This window comes from Malaya genurostris, chromosome 3 (assembly GCF_030247185.1).
Source record: "Malaya genurostris strain Urasoe2022 chromosome 3, Malgen_1.1, whole genome shotgun sequence".
In the NCBI taxonomy this organism is placed as follows: Eukaryota; Metazoa; Arthropoda; class Insecta; order Diptera; family Culicidae; genus Malaya; species Malaya genurostris.
Window position 1 is genome coordinate 239,311,117 of NC_080572.1, and position 23,115 is coordinate 239,334,231.

The 23,115-nt window shown below is 37.1% G+C and overlaps 1 protein-coding gene across 4 annotated transcripts in view; it reads left to right on the forward strand.

Moving 5' to 3' along the window:
- LOC131439389 (peroxisomal targeting signal 2 receptor) overlaps nucleotides 1-23,115 on the forward strand; it is a 57,154-nt gene that overhangs the window by 20,778 nt on the left and 13,261 nt on the right. The window contains exon 1 of one of the 4 annotated variants that reach the window (XM_058610330.1): nucleotides 10,504-10,626. The exons of 1 other annotated variant lie outside the window; for it this stretch is intronic. The gene's annotated coding sequence lies outside the window, so the exon portion shown is untranslated. 2 more of the 4 variants (XM_058610332.1, XM_058610328.1) reach the window with 2 other exon arrangements.

Genomic DNA, 23,115 nt, shown 5'->3' on the forward strand with positions numbered 1-23,115 from the left:
TCGTCTTTGAGAAAAGCTAGTGCACTTATTTTAATTTTTTTGCACATATCAACCTATAATTCCGGAACCGGAATACGAACATTGTACGTTGAACGATGGACGTTGGACATTCGAGTATTTTTTAAGCGAGATGCCTATGAGATTATTTTTCCAAACATTTATTATGAGCTGATTTCCTTTTTTCATATATCATTTATTGAAACACTTGTTTAATTTTATTTTAAAAATTGCAGAACAATAAACAAATAAATAATTGTGCTATATTTCCTTCAATCAATCCACTAATGATCGTTTCTTAAAAATTTTATTACATTTTATTTTCAAATAGTTTCAAAACAACACCTTCGCGGTTTCTCGCAACGCAAGTTTAGTTATACTTAAATGAAATCAATTGAATCTTCTTTTTAAATAATGCTAACTCGTCGAATTCAGTCGAAAAATACAAATAAACGAGTATGTCAAAATATAGTGCACGACATTATGCCATTCTACAGTAGTATAAAACTAACATACATAGTATCATTATCAGAGTTCCGATTTCAGGACGGAAAACTCTGAATTGAACGCATTTCAAGGATTTTTTTCACTCATACTTCCTGCAACTTTGCTTCGCAGTGCCACATTAGTATTTATTTCTAGGTGCATCCAGTTTTGCGTGTAGATCTTAACCAGGGCCGCTGAAACATAATGAGCACAGGTAGGCAATTTTTCTTACCGGGGAGAACGACCCACTAATTTGAATATTCCTTACTTCTAATGGATAATCTAATGTTTATCCCTTGAAAGTGCAAGGTCGATTTTTTTATAATATTTTGTTTCGATGTAACTTAACGTAAATTCGAAGTTTGATGCGTTTTCAGTATTTTGTTTTTAAATGACATAAAACTACTGTGAGATTGTTCGAACTGCTCGCGTAGGACTACACGGTTAGGTTTTTAAATCACTGCCAATATTTGTTTTGATCGAGGTCATTCTGCATTTCCTCGGATACGATTTTCGATTAAAAGGTGTCGAACGGCGCGTAAAACAAATCCACAAACAGTCCAGCCGCCTATGATCCCTCTCCCGAAGCAAATTTTTGCAGAGATTTGCGGTGAATACCTTCCAAGGTGAACCGCTTAACTGAAGTCAAATAAGAAAACCTGTTTTAATCCACCTAGTAGTGTAATGGTGCTTTTCTAATATTATTCATTACCTCATATACTGCTCATACTTGCATATCAGTCCCATATTGAAAATCGACAAGTTGAGCAAACGATGAATACATAGTTCGGAAGAAATCGCTTTTTCCATTACTATAATAATTGATCCGTGATACTATTGAATCTATACATTACCACCATCTTAATTTGTGGGGAAATTTCATGATTTGTTCGAAAAAACTCGCACTCGGGTCCCATCATGGCATGCTATGCTTCTCTCACACGTGGCAAAATCTCATGTTTGATTTTCCATTCGTGTGAAATTTTTGCGATTCTCGAAAGACAGCTTAAACAGTGACTTCATATGTTTCAATGCCATCAACAACCGAGAGAAATATTCTGAAATCTCTCGTTCAGCACAGTACGTTCGAGATAATTCCAAATTAAAATATTCACATATGCCTCCATCTACATCTGATTTTGGTCAAAGTTATGGCAAAAGAGGATCAAATTGTAAGTATAAATGGGAGCAATACGTTTTATTCCGAAAGAAAGTATTTTGGAATTGAGATCGAAACGCAAAATAACCAAGAAGAATTATCGTTTCAGCTATATCCAAAGATCGATTCAAAAATAGTTTATTTTACATTATCAAAATTTTTGCATGATCTACCAGCACTAAATATTGGTACAGTGGCCAGAAAAATTAATGCAACCTGTACATTTTTCAGTTACTAAAACGTGATTTTTAATGCATATGCATATGGAACAGACCCGACTAGATATTTATTTCAAATTTTACTGAATTAATCCCAAACTATTTTTGCAATTTCTGAAAGCAGGGTAAGAATACACGTTATCCGTCGGGTTAATTCAAAAGTGGCCAAAACCCATATGGGACTGATATGCGAGTATGGGCAGTACACAGTTCGAAAATATATTGTGATTTTACATCTTATAAGATGCACATACGAGGTCTGTTCAAAAAGTTCCCGGATTTTTTTAATTGCGCGCGTCTGGAGAGTCCGGTGGTCAATTTTTTTTTTATTGTGTTGGTACATATGTCCCTAATGTATGGTGAAATTTTCAGCTGTATTCATTGTTTACATTCTGTCTTGTAGCGGCTGGTGTAGACGTGTTTTTTTGAGCTCGGCGATTTTTGTTAGTTTAAACAATGGAAGAATTGAAGAGTCAAAGAATTTGTATTAAATTTTGCGTGAAAAATGAAATAAAGTGTAACCAAGTGTGCGAAATGTTACAGAGAGCCTACGGTGAGTCTGCTATGAAAAAAACAAGTGTTTACGAGTGGTATAAGCGTTTCCAAGATGGCCGCGAAGACGTTGAAGACGACGAACGCTCCGGTCGACCCAGCACGTCAATAATCGATGAAAATGTGGGAAAAGTGGAAAAAATGATTAGAGAAGTTGCTGATGAAGTTGGCATATCAGTTGGCTCATGCCATCATATTTTTTCAAATGTTTTGGGCATGAAACGAGTGGCAGCAAAATTCGTTCCAAATCTGCTGAATTTTGATCAAAAAAACAAACGCAATACCATCGCTCAGGAGCTGTTAAACGACGTCAACGACGATCGAAATTTACTTGAAAGGGTCATAACTGGTGATGAAACATGGGTGTATGGTTATGATGTCGAAACAAAAGCACAATCGTCCACGTGGAAGCACCCAACGTCACCAAGACAAAAATCGCCGAGCTCAAAAAAACACGTCTACACCAGCCGCTACAAGACAGAATGTAAACAATGAATACAGCTGAAAATTTCACCATACATTAGGGACATATGTACCAACACAATAAAAAAAAATTTTGACCACCGGACTCTCCAGACGCGCGCAATTAAAAAATTCCGGGAACTTTTTGAACAGATCTCGTAAATGGAGCGTCGTGTTTCACACAAATTTTTATTCAAGAACATGTAAAATTGAGTGGTTTGAATTTGAGTTTCATTTTAAGAAAATCTGATATGAGTTTATTTGGCTCTGGACTTGATCTGCAAACTAGAGTATTTTAATGATCAATTTGAAGAATTTGCTACTCACAACATGGTTACTTATGAAAAAACCGGTTTTAATCCACCTAGTGGTGTAATGATGCCTTTCTCATATCAATCATACTATCATTTAATAATTTTCTTCGATTTTTGAAGGAATAACCGGAATCCCTTTCTTTGGCCGTCTACTGTTAATGACTACCAATTGAAGAAGTTTTGATATTGATTTTTTATGGTTTTTGTTTCGCCCCTTCAAGTGATATTATAAATTTTTTAACACACTGCACCCTGTAACTCCGGAACCGGAAGTCGAATCCGGATAAAATTCATTAATTTCGTATGGGACCACATTCATTTGAATCTAAACTCGTGAAAATCCGTGAGATCCACTATGATAACCGGAATCAATAGTTTTGACCGTCTACTGATAATTACTATCGAATGGAGTAGTTTTGAAGCCAGTTTGGTAAAATTTTCAAGTGTTTCTTTCGCCCATTTAAGTGATGGTATAAAAATTTTAACACACTTTATCCTATAACTCAGGAACCGGAAGATGGATCCAGATAAAATTCAGAAGTTTTAGCATTAGCATTAGCATTAGAGACCGCCCGTGTGTTGCTACTCCGTTATTGATCTGGACCAATTGAGATTGCAAAATGATTTTTTGAAGTAACATGTTTGGGAGTAACACATTGTTTCACACTGTGCAAACTGTATTGAACCATGCATGCTGATCAATACCGACGCCGGCCACGTCCGAATGCAGATCTACTTGGGAGGGAAAGGATTGTTAGTTCGATGCATGTTGCTACTAGGAACCGAGGAATCCTCTGCATTCCCACATGCATCACAGGAGAGGATACTTTGTTAGTAAATGTTTTAATAATGTTATCATGTGTTTATTGCTCTGGGTAGCCGGCTACCAAGAATGTTTTAAAGTATTATCGTTTTAAGTGTTACTTTGTGCTGGCAATATAATGCACGAAACAGTCAATCTCCGAAATTGACAAAACTCCGGACAGCCGGCTGTCGAGTATGCAGTCACTCGTTTATGCATCTACCTTTCGCGTTTTTTTTTAGTCATGCAAAAAAAACACATGTGGATTGATAAAAAAAGGTATCATCTCACTGCTAGGTGGATTAAGTACGTTTTTATAAATGAAACTACGTGATACAAAATAAACGAGCGAATAGGATTTAAACAAAAAAGTTGATTCATTGCATTGAAATATTCTAAACAGTTATTATAAAATCATTTTAAATCACCAAACAAAGGTCAACAGATTTCACACGCGTCTTGATTCTTTATTATTTCCGCTTTATTATTTTAATTATTTATTAAAATTATTAATTGGTTATATTAGTTGATCTGGGCAGCCGGCTACCGAGAAAAATATTAATTTACTGTTTGAAATATTAATATCAAGTGTTTTTTACTATGTATTCAAAATACCGATATATGTTATTTCTGTTATTAGCTTTGTAATATAAACGGATTTGCGCAATGGTTGAATTTTATCATTCATTTTATAATCCTGAAAGACAATCAATAACATGGAAGAAGAAATCATTCCTAATAAAACTTTTCTCCGAAGCTAGACGGAAATTGATAGGTTGAATAAAGAGATGATTTAGTAAAATAGAGTAATCAGAAGTAAAACATTGAAAATATCTGATAACTGAACGGAAAAAGAAACTCCTGCAATTGTCGCCTTTTACGACATGGAAGCAGGAACCCAGTGGATCTATTCTTGGTTCATTTTTTTCCGCCGGATTCCACACGGCATCTAGGCTGGTACAGTCCGGAGAGAGCTAATAGGTACTATCAATCTCCTAGTGGACCCCAGCCCCTCCAGATAAAATTCAGAAGTTTTGTATACAAACCCTTAAATTTACGTCTAAGAATATGAAAACCGGCTCAGCCGTTTCTAAGATGTTGGAGTGATTTCCGGTTTGGAGTACACGATCACTTTTTTTCGATACATCCGGAATCTGAAATAAAGATCCGGTATACCCAAAATCAATGTATTTGATCATCAACTAACTAATGTCGTTTTTCATTGATTCCACTCGCTCGGTGCCAGTGTTTTGCCCTGACAGTCGATCAATGAAACGGTTTCGTAAAGTTTGGTTTGCACGCTTGCTGCTCGGAAAAGAAAACGGGTGCAAAATAATTGCCCGCGAATAGCCCCGAAAGTGCATTTTTTTTCGTGCGGTGCAAATCAATGAAACACAGTGCACCTGGTTTGATTGCCCGACTGCACGAAAAGTGCACGAATCGAGCAAAATACTCCACGAGTGTTCTCAATGAAAAACGACATAAATCAAATTACCACAATCTGTACGGCCAGTAAGCCGAAACTTGTTTCGTTCGAGACGTCAGTTTAGACGTTACACTTCTTGTGTAATGAAAAAAGTGTCTTGCAAATAGCATTAAATTTACGTCTGCTCAGCGGATTATGTTGATCCGGGAGTTTGCGTCAGCAGTTCAACATAATCTGTTGACGCACTGATGAGTCGAAGACGAAACGTAAACTTAAGTAACTGAATCTGTCCAATTCAATTTGAATTTAAATGTATTTCATTGAATTTTCCGTGTCATGTATAAAAACACGTCCCTGAAAATGAATTTTTTTAATCTATCAGTCTGTAATTCCGGAACCGGAAGTCTTATCCAGATGAAATTTGATAGGATCATATGGGGTTGTAAGACCTTTCATTTGAATCTACGATAGTGAAAATTGAATGAGCGGTCTCTGAGAAAATCGATTGCATGGTTTTAGTTCATTTTGCACATGTTACACCGTAACTCCCGAACCGGAAGTCGAATCCAAATGAAATTCAATAGCAACCTTAGAGACTACAAGGTTTTTAATTTAAATCTTAGTTGAATAAAATCGGTTGAGTGGTGTCTGATAAAATCGAGTGCACTTTGCATTCAATTGTTGCACATATTACCCAGTTGCTCCCGAACCAGAGGTCCGATCCGGGTAAAATGGGATCAAGAGACCTTTCTAAGTTTGTGAAAATCGGTTAAGCCCTCTTCGAGAAAATTGAGAGACATTACTTTCACTTTTTGGTGTATATCACCCTGTCATTGCGGAACCGGAAGTATGAGACCGTAAGACTTTTCATTTGAATTTAAGTTTGTGCAAAGCCGGCTGCGAAAAAAATGAGTGATGTTTCATGTGTTTACGTTTCGTCTTCGACTCGTGAGTGATGTTATTTTCACTGTTTTGGTACTTATCACCCTGTAATTCTTGAAACGGAAGTCTATTCCAAATTAAATTCAGGAACTTTGTAAGGGATCATTAGACGTTTCAATTCAATCTAAGCTTGTGAAAATCGATTCAGTCATCTCGGAGAAAATTGAGTGACATTAATCTCATTGTTTGGTGTATATAACCCTGTAATTCTGGGACCGGAAGTTGAATCCGAGTCGAATGAAAAAAATATACACTGAGTACTATTTCTCCGCATGATAATAAAAAAAGAAAGAAGAAAAGATGATACCGTTGAGGAAGTTGTGATTGAGTGAAGAATAAAATAATGAAGTTTGGTAATAATAAAGCTTGCTTCATTTAGAATTGGAACAAACTTTTGCTCATATTGTGGCGCTCCTGGTGGACGGATTTGGAAGCTCTTGGCGCCCACGTGTCGGGAATTTTGTCAGCTTCACGTATGATATTTGACATTCCGAAAATCGACTGTACTTTGTAAGCAATCAACATGGAAGCCGAAAGAAGGAAAAAAAATTGTGCACAGTTATTTGGAAAATCCATTGTGGTCTGCATCTAAACTAGCTAGACAGCTGAAATTGCCCAGAAATACCGTATGGCGCTTTATCAAACGGTAAAAGAAAACATTGACGACGATTCGGAAGCCTCAAGCCGATCGTCGGAGTCGAACTGACGACCGGAAATTGCGTGGTAAGATTTTGAAGACGATTAAGAGGAATCCTAATCTGTCGGACCGTGATCTGGCCAGAAAATTCGGTGCTGCCCATAGTACCGTGAGGGGAACTCGACTCCGGGAAGGAATCAAATCGTATCGAGCTAGCAAACAGCCAAATCGGACCATGAAACAAAATAGTGTGGTCAAAATTCGTGCTCGGAAACTTTATGACCAGGTGCTGACCAAGTTCAACGGGTGTCTTCTGATGGACGATGAAACCTGTGTCAAGGCTGACTTCGGTCAAATCCCAGGTCAAAAATTTTACTTGGCAACGGCTCGGGGGGATGTTCCAGCCAAATTTAAATTTGTTTTTGCCGACAAATTTGCAAGAAAATTTATGATTTGGCCGGGCATTTGCAGCTGCGGCAAAAAAACGAAAGTTTTCGTTACAAATAAGACAATGACATCGGAACTATACCAAAAAGAGTGTCTCCAAAAACGAATTTTGCCGTTCATTCGATCCCACGACCATCCTGTAATGTTTTGGCCAGATTTGGCAAGCTGTCATTACAGCAAAGCCGTTCAAGAATGGTATGCAGAGAAAGTGGTCCAGTTTGTTCCGAAAAACCTTAACCCACTCAACTGCCCCCAGTTCCGCCCTATTGAGAAATACTGGGCAATCATGAAGAGGAGACTCAAGGCAAAGGGAAAGGTTGTCAAAGACATCAATCAGATTACGAATAAGATAGCTAAAACGATGGACGAAGAAGGTGTGCGCCGCCTACTGAGCCGTGTTACAGGAAAAATTCGAGAATTCCTTCAAAACCGTGACGAATAATTTTATCCGTATTTTTTCTTAAAAGTATGAAGAAAACGCTACATTTGTATAAAAAAAGATCTTGAATACAATAATAAATAACTGAAATACAGGCAATTGTCTTTGTTCCAATTCTATTTGAAGCAAGCTTTAAATGTTTTTACTTAAGATCAGATAGATTAGACCTTTCGGTGTTCGGCGAATTGACCCGAGCCTCAGATCGATGAGTTCTAGATTCTAGATAAGTTTCACAGTTGTTATTCGTAACAACTAAAGAACTTAATGACTTGTTGTACAACATAGAAAACAGAGCATTTTTTAATACCTCAATCGTTAGCAGAAGAGTACTATAAACTTTGTTGATCGAGTTGAACGATCAGTATAACAATACAGGACAGCAAAATAACGTGCTTCTTGGGTAAGAAATTTACTGAGATATGCACCCTCATTCTTGTTTACGGCCGTATGCGATACGTTCGAAAGTATAGCAAATTCGTATTCCCGTTTACGTTCGAATCAATCACACTTTTAAACATCGTACATGCATAAAAACAACGCCCATCCAACTTTAAATTATCAGTTCTGGTACAGATTTGAGTTGTAAATAAAAATCTTTGATATCATTTGTTATTTGACTTGTTTTTTCACTGATTTTGTATCATCATGTTTGCTTACGTCCGTATCGACCATACGACGAACACATGCTTTCGAACGAATGCGAACAAGCCATTCTTGTTTTCACTCGAACGTGTACGTACGCGATTCCTGTGCAAAAGAAGGGTCGGTAGCGCAGGTAGTTTTTTAAGGAAGATTCCAAGCATCAAGGAAGTGACGAATGCTACATAATAAATAAATATCGTACTCAGGACCAATTTTATTCAAGTCGGTAAATGAAATTTTCAAATTAAACTTCGTGCAAAGTAAAAAAAAAGCATTTGAAATAGCAGTCCGATCAGTAGTATCTGCGAAAAATATGTTGCATTTTTCTTGCAATTTTGTCATGTTTTCGATAGCCTACATATTTATTTCATTGGTAAATTCATGCATTTAATATAAAATAAAGCATGTTTACCCATGGCGTATTTTCCATAAAGTACTTAATAGATGCAAAATTGATGCGTAAAAACTTTGAACCTCGCATATATTCAAAGGCTCCCCACAAAAAAACAGCATTTTACTATACTGCTATGCTTTCTAAATGATTTATGCAAAACACAAATTTATGATTTGATTACAAATCACCTTTAGATTCGAAAACAATTTTGTTAGTGATCGGTTAAACTTTTTTCAATGTGTTCGAACGGTTGATTCGCAACATTAAACTGACGAATGGAAACCACGGCATTTCGTCTATTCGTCCGTAAACGGGAATGGGACATTTCGTTCGTACGAATGATGTTCGAATACACGTTTCGTTTGAAACTAAAATGGCATACATTCTAGCGTTTCGCATATGGTTAATCACATGAATTGGACTGATTACATCAAGGCTTAGCATTTATTTTAAGAAGTTTACTGATATTTGAATATTTTGTGGCAAACGAGTCGCGTTCGAATTCATTCGAGTGAAAACAAGAATGGCTTATTCGTATTCGTTCGAAAGTACCCGTTCGTCGTATTGCGGATACGGACGTAAACAAGAATGAGGGTGATGATATGTATAAATTTTGGTCATTTGAGGTTTACCCATTTCAATGGGTAATTGATCATAAGCTCAAGGGAAAAAAAGTCTACAACAAAATCTGAACTCTAACTAAGAACGTTAACTAAAAGTTGAAGATTAATGATTTCCAAGATGACAGTGAAGAACCAACAATCGAAACGATAATCACACATCAAAACTTGGTCAGCGTCACCGAATACCACAATCAATCACTTGACATGTAATAATTTTTAAACAACGTACATCATCGCAATCGAATGTAACCCGGAAGCTGCCTGTCCTGCGATCCCCATTCCCGTCTCAACTCACGCACGCAATATGTCCTCGGTCCCCGATTTATCAAGTGCAAGAAAACTGGACTTTATCCGTGTGGCGTGAGGTAAAATCAATAATGCATCTTCTGAACCAGAATGGTAATCGTTTCCCCACAGCTAGCATATAGTTTTCACGTACCCCGTGTCCACTGACCGAGAGACTTCTAATGACGCTGGCAGCCCCCGGGTAGATTATGTACTGCATCTAACTCACCCTCCCTCCGACAATATTGCGAATTCTCTTCTTTGGTGGTGGTGAATTTTACCTCACTTAGAATATGCGTAGAGCGGTCCTTTCTTCCTGTCCTTCCGGTGGGATGAGCAATTACCGTCACTGCTGCCCCCTTTCTGGAACGGGCCTTAGGGTGGTTTTGTCAAATAATTGTTTCCAACGGTTGACGTTGTGGCAATTAACTTCTGCTTCAGTGCCATTGTTTCATAGACAAAATTCAACAAATCCTCACTAATCTCGAAGATTGAATTCGCAACAATTAATAACCACCCAACTGAACTGAAACCCCTCTCTACTTCTGGGTTGGAGGCGGCGACGGCGACGGCAAAGATGCGACTTCCAGCCTACTGGGGTGGTAGGCCTACAGGGAAGTTTTCTGGTGCTGGGCTGCTGAGATGTGTCCAAACCTCCACCGCTAAGGACAGTGGGCGTCTGGAAGGCGACCGTGGTGGTTACTTTTTCCGATCTTCCCCGGGAAGAAGAAACAAGTGATAGATTCTGCCCTAGTTGAAAGTTGAAAATTGTGCTTTGCGGATACTCCGCCGCTGGTGTTTGTATGATCGGATTCAATTTTACTTTGCTACCGAAAACCTTGTGATATTTTTCCAGGAACCAAACCAATTTTTTTAATACACACCAAAAAATCCTATTTCCGTACCTAATAGTGTAGTAGCAACCATGGTAAGCACTTGTGTCGAAGCGGCAGAAACCTAAAAATATTTCACTCCGAAGCACTAGCCAGCGTCCACCGCCATTTTGGGATGTTGAACTGCACTCTCCAAAAACCGATTTCATTATTTTTTGTTGTTTTCATTTTATCACATAAATCCATCCGATGTCATCTTTGAAGTGATTATCATTTCTACTCCGTCTCCGTGCCGAATGTTGGCTCTAAGAATAGACGCACTTTCTTCGTCTAATTTCACTTGGAAAATAAGAGTAGCAAGCAAGAAGCGGCAAACAGTGAACGGCAACCGCGCGACGGAGAATTTCACCAGCCATTTTTCACCCGACCTTTCCCAACCGGGGATGGCTTGTAGTCGGCAAAATATCACTGCTTGTAGCTTTCTTTGCAATCTTTCGTTCCGCAATGTAACCCATCCACATGTTTGACTTTAATTAGAATTAGAAGGAAAATTAGACGTTTTTTTTTTTGGTTCTTCTTTTCAATTTGGTGTTCTGCACTTTTGTCACCAGACGCGCGCGCCCGTCGTTTAATGCATCCACGAATGTGGTTTGCGTACCTTTTTTCACACACTGGTCCGCGTCGTCGAGCAGCGGGAAAGCCGTGATGCATCCTTGCTGGGTGGAAAAACGCACCGGACACCATCGCAAGCCGAGCGAGCGGAGATGATCTTGCTGTGAGAGTCAGTCCCAAAACAAGATGTAGCAAAAAAAGGGTTACACAATCATAGAATGTTTTGCATCCACTTGTGTGAATTTCTACGTTCGGTTGTATTTGTGTGTGTGTACGTACGAGGCAAAATGGAAGAGTTTTCCGAGTGTTTGAGAACAGTTTGAGAGAGATATTGACGTTGCATGGCTGCTGGGAAAACTGTTCTCTCGCGAGTTTTGATTTCATGTTGGTATGGATGATGCGCAGATTGGATCATGCACGTGGATTCTAGTCCGATTGACAAACTACAACTATTCTAAATGACGGCTATGATGCGAATGATGACGGTGAAGCGCAACGAAAATGGCATGAAATAAAATGAAATTACGCGCATTTTTCAATGTCGAACAAGATTTATTTTCTTTTGTTCACAAAAACAATGTAGACTACATAATTGGTTTACAATGTTCACTTACATACTACGCATTATTTCCACGACAAAACTGAGATTTTATTTGATTTTTTGACATAGTAAGGTCAAGTTGTTCGCAGTATTGATTGTAATGGCGCATTATTCGATTGACTGAACTGTATTTTGCATTCTAGTATGTCTTTCTAAAAATTATTACCTGGTTGACGGCTAGTTATATAAAAATTCAATTGCGATAATAATGGAGCTGATTGAATGCGTTGAGAAATCATGTCACTGATAAAACAAAGCATTGCAAAGTCGCGGCGTTCTTCAAGTGTTTGTATATTGATGAGCATGCAGCGTGCTTCACATGATGGTAGAGGAAATGCTGTCCAGTTTTATTTACGAAGTGCATATAAAAGAAATTGTTTTTGTATCTATTCAATGCGTTCTTCGGGAATAATACTATATGGATTCCATACTAGGCTGCAGTAATCGACAATGGGTCTGACATATGTACGATATAGCAATTTTATAGTATATGGGTCTTGAAAATTTTGATTGAAGCGTTTGATAAAGCCCTACATACTATTTGCTTTATTAATTATTGTATTGTAATGTACCACAAATGTTAGTTTGGAGTCCAAGATTACACCTAAATCTCGTACAATTTTACCTTTTTCTACTAGGGTTTCGTTTTTCCTACTGAAAGTTATTGAGTTACATTTTTTTTACATTGAGTTGGAGTAGACTTTTGCAGCACCAAATGTGTAATAGATTAATTTCGTTCTGGAACATCACAGCGTCGTTGATATTTTTAATTTCCATGAAGAGTTTCATGTCGTCTGCATATATAAGCACTTTAAGACTTTTGAGTATGAAGGAAATATCGTTTATATTTAAAATGAAAAGAAGAGGCCCTAGGTGAGCGCCCTGAGGTACGCCAAATGTTACATTAATTGGTTCCGAGTTTATGTTTTGGAAGCGAACTACTTGTACACGATTCGTTAAGTATGATTCAGGCCACTCCAGAAGGCTATGTTATATGTCATATTTTTTTAGTTTGTAATGATGTGTTAGTACGGTCGAAAGCGTTACTAAAGTCGGTGTGAAGAGTTTCAACGTGGTTGCCAGCTTTCATTGCAGTCAGAGTGAATGTCTCAAATTGTAGGAGATTTGTTGTAGTTGCGAGGCCTTTGAAAAAGCCATACTGCTTGTTAGTTATTACATTCTTCAGTTGGTGAAACAGTTTTTAGTTTACAATTTTTTCAAATAATTTTGGCATGCAAGAGATAGTGGTTATTCCACGCTAGTTCCGAATGTTCATTTAGGTATACTAAGGCCGACATATTCAAGCGTCAAAAATGATACATTTTTACTGTTGATTTATTATAATGTTCACGTATTTAGATATATTATTACGAGATGAAATTTATTCATGTGAAATCTACTCATTTGACGGATAACGTTTTTGCCTTTCTCATATAGAAAGGTTATGCAATCACTTGAAAAACCGACTAGTAAAAATTGTCATATACCATTCGACTCAGTTCATCGAGCTGAGCAATGTCTCTGTGTCTCAACACTTATGTCGCATATTCGACACCATTCTCAAAACCCAAAATATCAGCAAATTTGAACTTGATCATTGGTTACTTCCTGAAAAAAAAAAGTTCGGATAGAAAAAAGATCGTTTTATCGGTAACGTCACTTCTACCATTATATCATCGGAGTCGAAAGTGACAAGCACTTGATCTTTGAACTTGATTTACAACCCAATAACAGCTTTAGCCTATAAAAATCGGTTTACCACCTCTGAGAAAATAGTGCAGAGAGAAAAATTTGCGTTTTGTCGGTTGCGTCACTTATGCCAATATAGAACCGGTAGTAACAGACCCTTGATTCACAACCCAATAGTAGCTTTCAAATGAGCTTAAGCTTGTAGAATTCGTTCGGTTGACCACCTTTGAAATAATTGTGCGGAGAGGAAGTAGTAAAGTTCATTCCAGAAATGCTAGAAACTCTACGAACGGATAATTTATTAATTAATTTAAACGTTTTATTTAGTCCTGGTACGAATGGGTAAAAAACTGTTTCTGTCGTGAAATTAGTCAAAGTGCAATAAAAAATGTTAGTTATCACGATAATATATCAATCTTTTGACAATAATATATCCTTTAAAAATAAACAATAATATATCCTTTAAAATTAAGTTCCATTCCAGTATTTCAAAAAAGGAATCTGTGATGAATAAAAATATTTTCGCAGTACGTCTCAATTCAAGAGATTTTTAGTACGATAAAAAAAAGCTGTAAAAAAAGAATCAGGTTCATTTCGCTGAAAGCCGTTTCGCCGAAAGCCATTTCGCCGAAAGGGTTATTTCGCCGAATGGGCCACTTCGCTACCGCTCGTTCGGACCTAAATAAAGTAAAAAAAAAAAACTAGTTTTGAGTAGACCGGGCAAACGAGGCGGTTACATTTTTGTATGCAAGAGGCCGCCGCTTCCGACGACGGGTTAGCGGCCAATACAGCTGGCGTCGGCTCGACGGCTTTGTGCCACCTAGCCATCTTGGCTTCGGTTATGTGGATGCGCCACATCAGTTATACAGGAGTCATAACATACAGGAGAAATGACCCTTTCGTCGAAACGACTTTCGGTTAAGTGGCTTTCGGCGAAATTACCCGCTCTCGTAAATAAGCTTCGTAATCCTCCAAGTGATGTGATCATGCCTTTCTTGTATCATACGAACAGAATTTTCTTTTTGTTTCGATTATAAACGTTTAACCTTAAGGTCATTGACCCTTCCAATTACTAGAATAACTTTCTGACTCTATGTTCGGGTTCGAACAAAGTTGGGTTGCATGAAAAACATCGACTAATCCATCATGGCATTATTCAATTGGTGCTTCAGTCATTGACGAATATGAGGTTCCGTTCCTCAAGCCTAAACGTTGAAAAACAACAACTAGTTTTTCTGTGAGCATATTTGCTGTTGGACGTTTGCAGAGTGATTTTCGCTTCCAACAAGAACGATTGGGTCTTCAAGCTGCTGGTCGTTTGCATTGGAGAAAAGAAAAACGAAAAGTGGACAACGATGGGGAACATTATACAGAATCAGCCTTTTTGATGGCTCTAAATGTTATCTTAAGAACTATTAGGATTACCTCTTTGCAACTCGAAGGTAAAAATCATCAGTTTAGTGCAAATCTAGAATAATTTGATTAGCTTTGTGCACTTTTCGTAGTGAAAAATTTGTACCAAACGAACGTTAGCTAGCATTTGGCAGCATCGCGTTCGAGAAAAATGTTCCGAACAGTTTTTAATATCGTAGCGAATTCCGCAATCTGATCTTTCTGAAAGCCAGAAATGAGTCCCGTACACCTTTTTGATAGTTTCTTTCACTGAAATATGCAAATATGTTGTTATTTTTGTAGCCGTTAGAACCGCTCTTTTGATTTTTTGTATTTTTTCTTTGTTTGTTTCTTTGTTTCTTTGTTTCTTTGTTTCTTTGTTTCTTTGTTTCTTTGTTTCTTTGTTTCTTTGTTTCTTTGTTTCTTTGTTTCTTTGTTTCTTTGTTTCTTTGTTTCTTTGTTTCTTTGTTTCTTTGTTTCTTTGTTTCTTTGTTTCTTTGTTTCTTTGTTTCTTTGTTTCTTTGTTTCTTTGTTTCTTTGTTTCTTTGTTTCTTTGTTTCTTTGTTTCTTTGTTTCTTTGTTTCTTTGTTTCTTTGTTTCTTTGTTTCTTTGTTTCTTTGTTTCTTTGTTTCTTTGTTTCTTTGTTTCTTTGTTTCTTTGTTTCTTTGTTTCTTTGTTTCTTTGTTTCTTTGTTTCTTTGTTTCTTTGTTTCTTTGTTTCTTTGTTTCTTTGTTTCTTTGTTTCTTTGTTTCTTTGTTTCTTTGTTTCTTTGTTTCTTTGTTTCTTTGTTTCTTTGTTCCTTTGTTTCTTTGTTTCTTTGTTTCTTTGTTTCTTTGTTTCTTTGTTTCTTTGTTTCTTTGTTCCTTTGTTTCTTTGTTTCTTTGTTTCTTTGTTTCTTTGTTTCTTTGTTTCTTTGTTTCTTTGTTTCTTTGTTTCTTTGTTTCTTTGTTTCTTTGTTTCTTTGTTTCTTTGTTTCTTTGTTTCTTTGTTTCTTTGTTTCTTTGTTTCTTTGTTTCTTTGTTTCTTTGTTTCTTTGTTTCTTTGTTTCTTTGTTTCTTTGTTTCTTTGTTTCTTTGTTTCTTTGTTTCTTTGTTTCTTTGTTTCTTTGTTTCTTTGTTTCTTTGTTTCTTTGTTTCTTTGTTTTTATTTTAATCCTATGTTTCACTGTGTTAATTAGGAACAATTTTGTGTTACTAAACAGCATTTAAAGGAAATTTTGGTTCAAACGCTTGTGGATGTTTATGGTGATAATGCACCTACTGATAAATCATATAGGGAATGGTTTCAACGTTTCAAAAATGGAGATTTCAGCTTTGAAGACAGGCTTCAAAGACAAACGCAAGAGGAGCTTTCAGAATCATTGGAAGTGACTCAACAAGCAGTTTCTGTACGATTAAAATCACTGGAAATGATTCAAAAGCAAGGCAGTTGGGTGCCTTATGAACTGAAACCGAGGGACATTGAAAGGTGATTTTTTACTTGCAAGCAAATGATTCAAAGGCAATAAAGAAAGGGTTTTTACATTGAATTGTTGCTGCGGATGAAAAATAGATATTCTTTGATATTCCCAAAAACAAAAAAAGGCGGGTGGGTAATGTCAGAGACATAACTGGATGTCGTGAATACGAAAACAACTGACATGTTCCTTAACACTTCCGAATACCAATTAGTTGGTCAATTGTATGAATTATGCAAGCATTCCTATTTTTCACATTTTTTGCAAAAACAAAGAAGGCTTCACTTGATCTAGATTACTGTGAATTTTTTAACCAAACTGTTCTAGATTTGTACTAAACTGAGGATATTTCCTTTCGATTTGCGACCAACAAATCCTAATAGTTCTTTAGAAAACTTTTAGAGCCATTAGAACGGCTGGTTTCGTGTAATGCTCTCCACCGTTGCTTTTTCACCAATGCAAATGACTGGCAGCTGTGACGAATCGCTCTTGTCGGAAGCGAAACTAGCTTTTCAAACGGCACAAAACACATCTGCTCGCATTGGCGATAGAATCAAAACTGATTAAATTTTTGTTAGGAGCTTTCTGCTACGTGATTTCGTTTGTAGCTTTTTCACTAATGGGCGGTCCTAACGGCTATAAAAATAGGCGCATACAGAATTTTAAAGTCGATTATTTCATTTCGGATTTGCATTTCATTGAAAGAAACTATCAGGATGCTGTATGGGATTCATTCCTGCCCTTCAGAAGGACCAAATTGAGGAATTCACTACGATATTCACCACTTTTCGGAACATTTTTTTTCGACGATTTGTTGTACAGCAGCAGATATTTTGTTCTCTTCCTCAGAACGCGTTCTGATTGGCTGGTGTTGACATGGGTCAAATGAGATAGGTTTTTCAATAGTGAACTATTGAAATACTTCAATGCTGTTGCTATACACGTTTAAGTTGAAAAATTTCGATTTTATTGGTAGTTAGATTATATAAATCCTTCCACAGATCACTGAGCTATGAGCTTTCAAAATACGAGAAAGGCAAACGCGCCTTATGAATTATTCTCTTTGATACTCGTTTATACTAAACATTTCAGAAAAGTTTAATTTTGAACTATTTGAGATTATGTCACACAACTGAAAATTTTATCATAAAATTGTGATCATATTTCCGATGGCATGTAGCAAAAATTATGTTGATTCGTTAAATACAACAAGAGATATTCACGATCAAAAACTTATCACTCTCTCAGAGGGTAAATTTTGAAAAGGCACCCCATAGTAAAGTAAGTCGTATTCACGACAAAAAAATGCAACTGAAGCACATCGAATGCTTTCAGAAACTTACGGTGATGCTGCTCTGAGTAAAAGAACGTGTCGAGAGTGGTTTCAACGTTTTAAAAATGGTGATTTCGATGTCGAAGACAAACATGGTGGTGGAAGAGAAAAAACCTTCAAAGATGAATAACAATTTACTACGAGCTCTTAAAAACGGGTGAAACCATCACAGAAGATCGGTACCGAACGCAACTGATGCGCCTTAGTCGCGCGCTAAAAGAAAAGCGGTCACAGTATCAAGAGCGACATGGCAAAGTCATCCTCCAACACGACAATGCTCGGCCTCACGTCGCAAAAGTGATCAAAATGTACCAGGAAACGCTGAAATGGGAAGTCTTGCCCCACCCGCCGTATTCCTCAGATGTCGCTCCTTCTGACTTCCACCTATTCCGTTCGATGGTACACGGCCTGGCAAATCAACATTTTCAATCCTTCGAAGAGTTGGAAAAATGGATTGCTTCATGGATAGCGTCGAAAAAGGACTCCGAAAATTTCCGGAAGTATCAGTGGGATCGTAGCACACTCGTCTTGCAGTCAACTACGAAGCCTGTGGAAAAAAGATTCGCTTCGAAATGTAGATTTCGTCTTGTTACAGTGAGACTCTACATCGCATGCAACATTTGCAGCTATTCTCATTCAACGACCCATTTCGTTATATCATTGGCAGGTAATAATATTTTAATTTCAGCTCACCGCTTCAATTTTCTCGTTAAATTTATAAGCTAGCAGCTACTATGTCATCGAGAAATTTCAATTATAAGAGTAGAACAAGTTCTGAGATTTTTGAGTTCTTTGGGAGGTTACTTCATCGCAAATATTTAACTTTCACTGTTCTTTTCAATTTGTTTCTAGTTGAGTATTGACGAATACCTCATATGAGTCTATTATATGCAAATGAAATGCTGTTCGTCGTTCATTTCATCAATCCTCAAAAAAAATGTGATGTTAAAAAACGCGCTTGCATGACATAACTCTTGAACTTCCCGATCAATTCCGAATTGAACAAGTGCCCTAAGCTTGTACAAATTGACGTCGTGAAAACTGCTGGAATCAACAAATACCAATGTTATGACAGTTAATGCTTTGCACCTTCTTCCGAATCTACTTTCTTTACCTGATAAACACTTGAAGAGAGTGATTCGAAAAATAAAACGCGCAGATTATTTATTGGTTATATGTCGGATCTAGCGTCACATGCCTATTTCAACCATAATTTTTCCGTTGCGCTATTTCCTGGGGTTTCAGAATTAGACTAGGCAAGTCACCCATCAATGTATGATGCACGCAATTACAGCCTAGAGGCAAGCAAAAAAAAAAATAGAAAGAAACTTCGTTTTAACGATCAGCTTACCGTCACTTCTTCGGTTTCGATCACACAAGAAAACAAGGAAGTGTTTTCCGAATGGTGATGCGATGTTATTGTGATTGCATCTATTATTGCACGTGTGTCGGAATCAACATTCCGTTCATGAATAGGCAAGCTAGAAAAAAGTGCTCTCCCGTGAGTTTAGAAAAAACACATGTATCTTCTGTTTATTTTTCATTTGAATTAATTTTTCTCCTTTCGAGGGCCAGATGCCGATTTTACCTTTACGCTACACCATGTGTGAACTAAACAAACCCAGTTGCATTTGGCCTTCGCGTTTTTCAGTTTGCAGTTATAAAATTGCAACTTTACATTTTCATTTTCCGACCACGGTCCACTACTGGTGGAAAAAAGATTTCTTTTTTTTTGCTGTTCTATTTCAGCGAAAAACCATTTATTTGTTTTTTGCTGATTTGTTATTTTTCCTGCTCGGCTAGCAATGCACGCGTACCAAATTGGATGAAATTTTTGCAACGCCAATTTTCCAGGTCAGTGGGAAAGATTTGCGATCTTGTTGCCCGTTCCGTGGCAGATCCGTTATCCGAATGACTACGGGTTTCAATAGAGGTTCGGGTGAACAAACAGACAACGTAAAATGTTCAAGAAGTATCCCAAGTTGTTGAGGAAAATTCCCGAACTAGATTTTACGATAGTTCGGCTGTCGGTTCAATATTTTTTTCTACTTCTCAACGCTGCTGTTCTGCAATCCTGAACATTTTGTATTATTTTTAATGCACCCGCGTGCTCTGGTTTGCCGTTGCGTTTTTCCTAGTTACGATATTATGGTTGTCGATATTTTTTTTTCTGCTGTTTTTTCCCGTTGGCGCGCTTACCCCCCTCGAAACCAACCACCGCGATCCGATCTTCAGTGCAGTCGGATCATTTTTGGATCTATTCATATAGCATTAACGATGCTAGTTTTTCTCACAAACAAGATGGAAGCGCGAAGTAAATAGTACAGTGGAGTGAAAATAAAAGTCTGTTGGTAAAACAAGAATAGACGGGAAAAAGGCGCGCAGTGGAAAACCTTTTTCCCCGGCAGGCAGGCAGGCAGGCAGGCAACAGAACCAGTTCGCAAGTTGGGAGATTTTTCCGAATCAGTTTTTCTAGACACGTGGCGGCGTAATGAAGTGTGTGCATTAGTGGGTCACCGATTAAGGGAAGTTGAAAGTGCGTGTTTCTTTTCCTTCCGTGCAAAGTGCACGCAGAGCGGGAAAGTTCAAAGTTGCCGGTTTGGAATAACTGCGCCACAAAAAGAGTTCGTATGATTTGAACACTACAATTTGAGTTAATGGTGATAAAACCTAGAATTGTGTTAGTTTCACTTTAAACGCATTATTTGACTGAACAGTTGCGAGTGTCTAATGTTTCTTTTTTCTAATTATATAAATACATTATTTTTTAAATCATTCATTGTAGTTCATGAAACGAAATAAAAAAGGGAGGAAAAATACCAGAGACATAACCGTACGGACGTGAGTACGAATTGAACAGTCACTCGTTCCTCATACTTTCGAAGATCGTTAATGGCACTGATTCGTATCAAACTTGACAATATAGATATATGAAAATTACCCGTTACGAAATTGTATATATTGGAGCCAATGATAATGCAAATTTGGATATCATGAATAGCACGCAGAAAATTCCCGATTGTTTACGATTTTACCCATCAAACCAAAAAAAAATAGGTGTTTCAAACCGAGATAACGAACAACTAAACAAATCGTACTTGTTATTGTCACAATGAAAACATTCTGTAGAATTACTCGGAATTTATTTAACTTTACAATGTTTGTTTTCTGTGTGAAATAGAGTAATTCATTCATATTGATTTGAGGCCGCTTTTGCGTGAATTATATACACTGATAAAAATCGACACGTTGGACGAAAGTGTTTAACACTTAATTTTGCTGCATTTGATTTGACACTTAAATTGCAAATATAATTAATCATTTCAAATCCTAATCAATTGAAATCACATTGAAACATATAGATACTACACTTTCATTCCATCTACCAAACAGCACATAATTGTATGACACATAACATTCAATTGGTTTGACATTTACAATGTAATTGTCAGGTAGGTGCATATAAACTGACTGAAATACTTAAATTATAGCTGAGTTTACACTTAATTCTCATGTAGAATACATTTTCATATCAAATGCAGGAAAAAGGATTAATAACGGTCCCCTATTTTAGTTGAGCTCCTATTTTCATCTCATAACTTTGAACATGAATCATATCTAGAAACGTACCTGAACCAAACTGTGAAATGTTTCACAAAATGGTTATTAAAGCTATTGTTACACTTTCCAAAAAATGTTTAAAATCCTTCAGTGACTGTTTCTAATCTATCCGTTCAGTGATCGTTTTTGCTTTTCTCATATAGGAAGGTTATGCAATCACTGTGCAAACCAACCTTTAAACCGAGACCCGGAGGTCCGAGTGTCATATACCATTCGACTCAGTTCGTCGAGTACGCAAAATGTCTGTATGTGTGTATGTTTTTTGTATAAGTTTGAGACTGACGATTTAGGATGTCGATCCTCTACCGCATGCGTGATAGATCCCTTGTATGTGTGTGTATGTATGTATGTAACATTGTTTTGCATTAACTTTCCTCGGAGATGGCGGAAACGATTTTCATGAACTTAGATTTAAATGAAAGGTCTTGTAACCCACACACAATTCCTGAATTTTATTCGAATCCGACTTTCGGTCCCGAAAATACAGGGTGATATGTGCAAAAAAAATGAAAATAAGTGCACTTAATTTTCTCAGAGATGACTGAGCCGATTTTCACAAACTTAGATTCAAATAAAAGCTCTTCAGGTCTCATACTAAATTCTTGAATTTCGTTTGGATCTGACTTCCGTATCCGGAAATATAGGGGAAAAAGTGTTAAAAATACCATCACTGAAAAGGGCGATCTCCGATTGATAGTTTTTTTACGGTCAACCAAACCAATTTCGGTTATTCTTTCAAGAATCGAAGAAATTATTTTGAAGAATATCACAGTATTAGTATATGATAATATAATTGATATGAGAAAGGCATCATTACACCACTATGTGAATTAAAACAGTTTTATTTTTTCTTGAAGATTTATCAAGCAGAGGCGGCGAAAACTGCTTTAGTGTTTTTCAACAATGGCTTACTGAGATTGTGAGTAGAATTTTAAACGCAATTTAGCAGGAATTTAATTTATAGAAGTAACAAGAGTGCAGGAGTAAGTTTCTCTCGAGCAGCCAGCAAACGAAGCGCTTGGTTTGTTCGCAGTGTTTGCTGAGATCGCCGCTAATCCTGCGCTCCTGCTGCTTCTGTTTAAAACTTGACACGAATTAAATAAGTAATGCAACAGTTTTCGTAGCATGAAGTCATCATTAACAGCCGTTCGCATTCGAAGCCAAATTATAAGTCTGTTGGCGAAAACTGAACATATATTCTTTCGCACTATTCAGCCTCGTGAAGATAGTTGCTGGCTATGAATTATTTTGTGAGAGGAACGACGTTCAGACCACGAAAGAGAACGTTATTTTAACGGCTTCTGCACTGTACCATATGTGTATATGTGGAACATAATTGCTTCCACTAGCGTTTTGTTTATGGGGTTCTTTTCGACAGGCAAGGCATCCTCTTTGTGACCAGTGGAATTGTTCGCTCACAATGCAATGGAAACTATATGTTCATTCACCGGAGGAAAAATCGACCCTGAAGGAAAAAAACGACGTTTTTCCTAGAACTAGAAAATAGGACCGAAAGAAACTCATATTTATTTTTTTGCATTATTTTCATTCAAAAATTGTAATTTAAACAAATAGGGTAACTGCTCTCTATTTCATCTGAGCTCCTATTTCCATTTCATCTCTTCATCTCATAACTTTGAACATGAATCATATCTTTTGAATGGAGCTTCTGAGACCGGTGATTTCCGGTAGAACTGATCATTTGTTGAGTAGTAGTAGTGTAAAAACATGAAATCTAAAAGAAACCGAATGT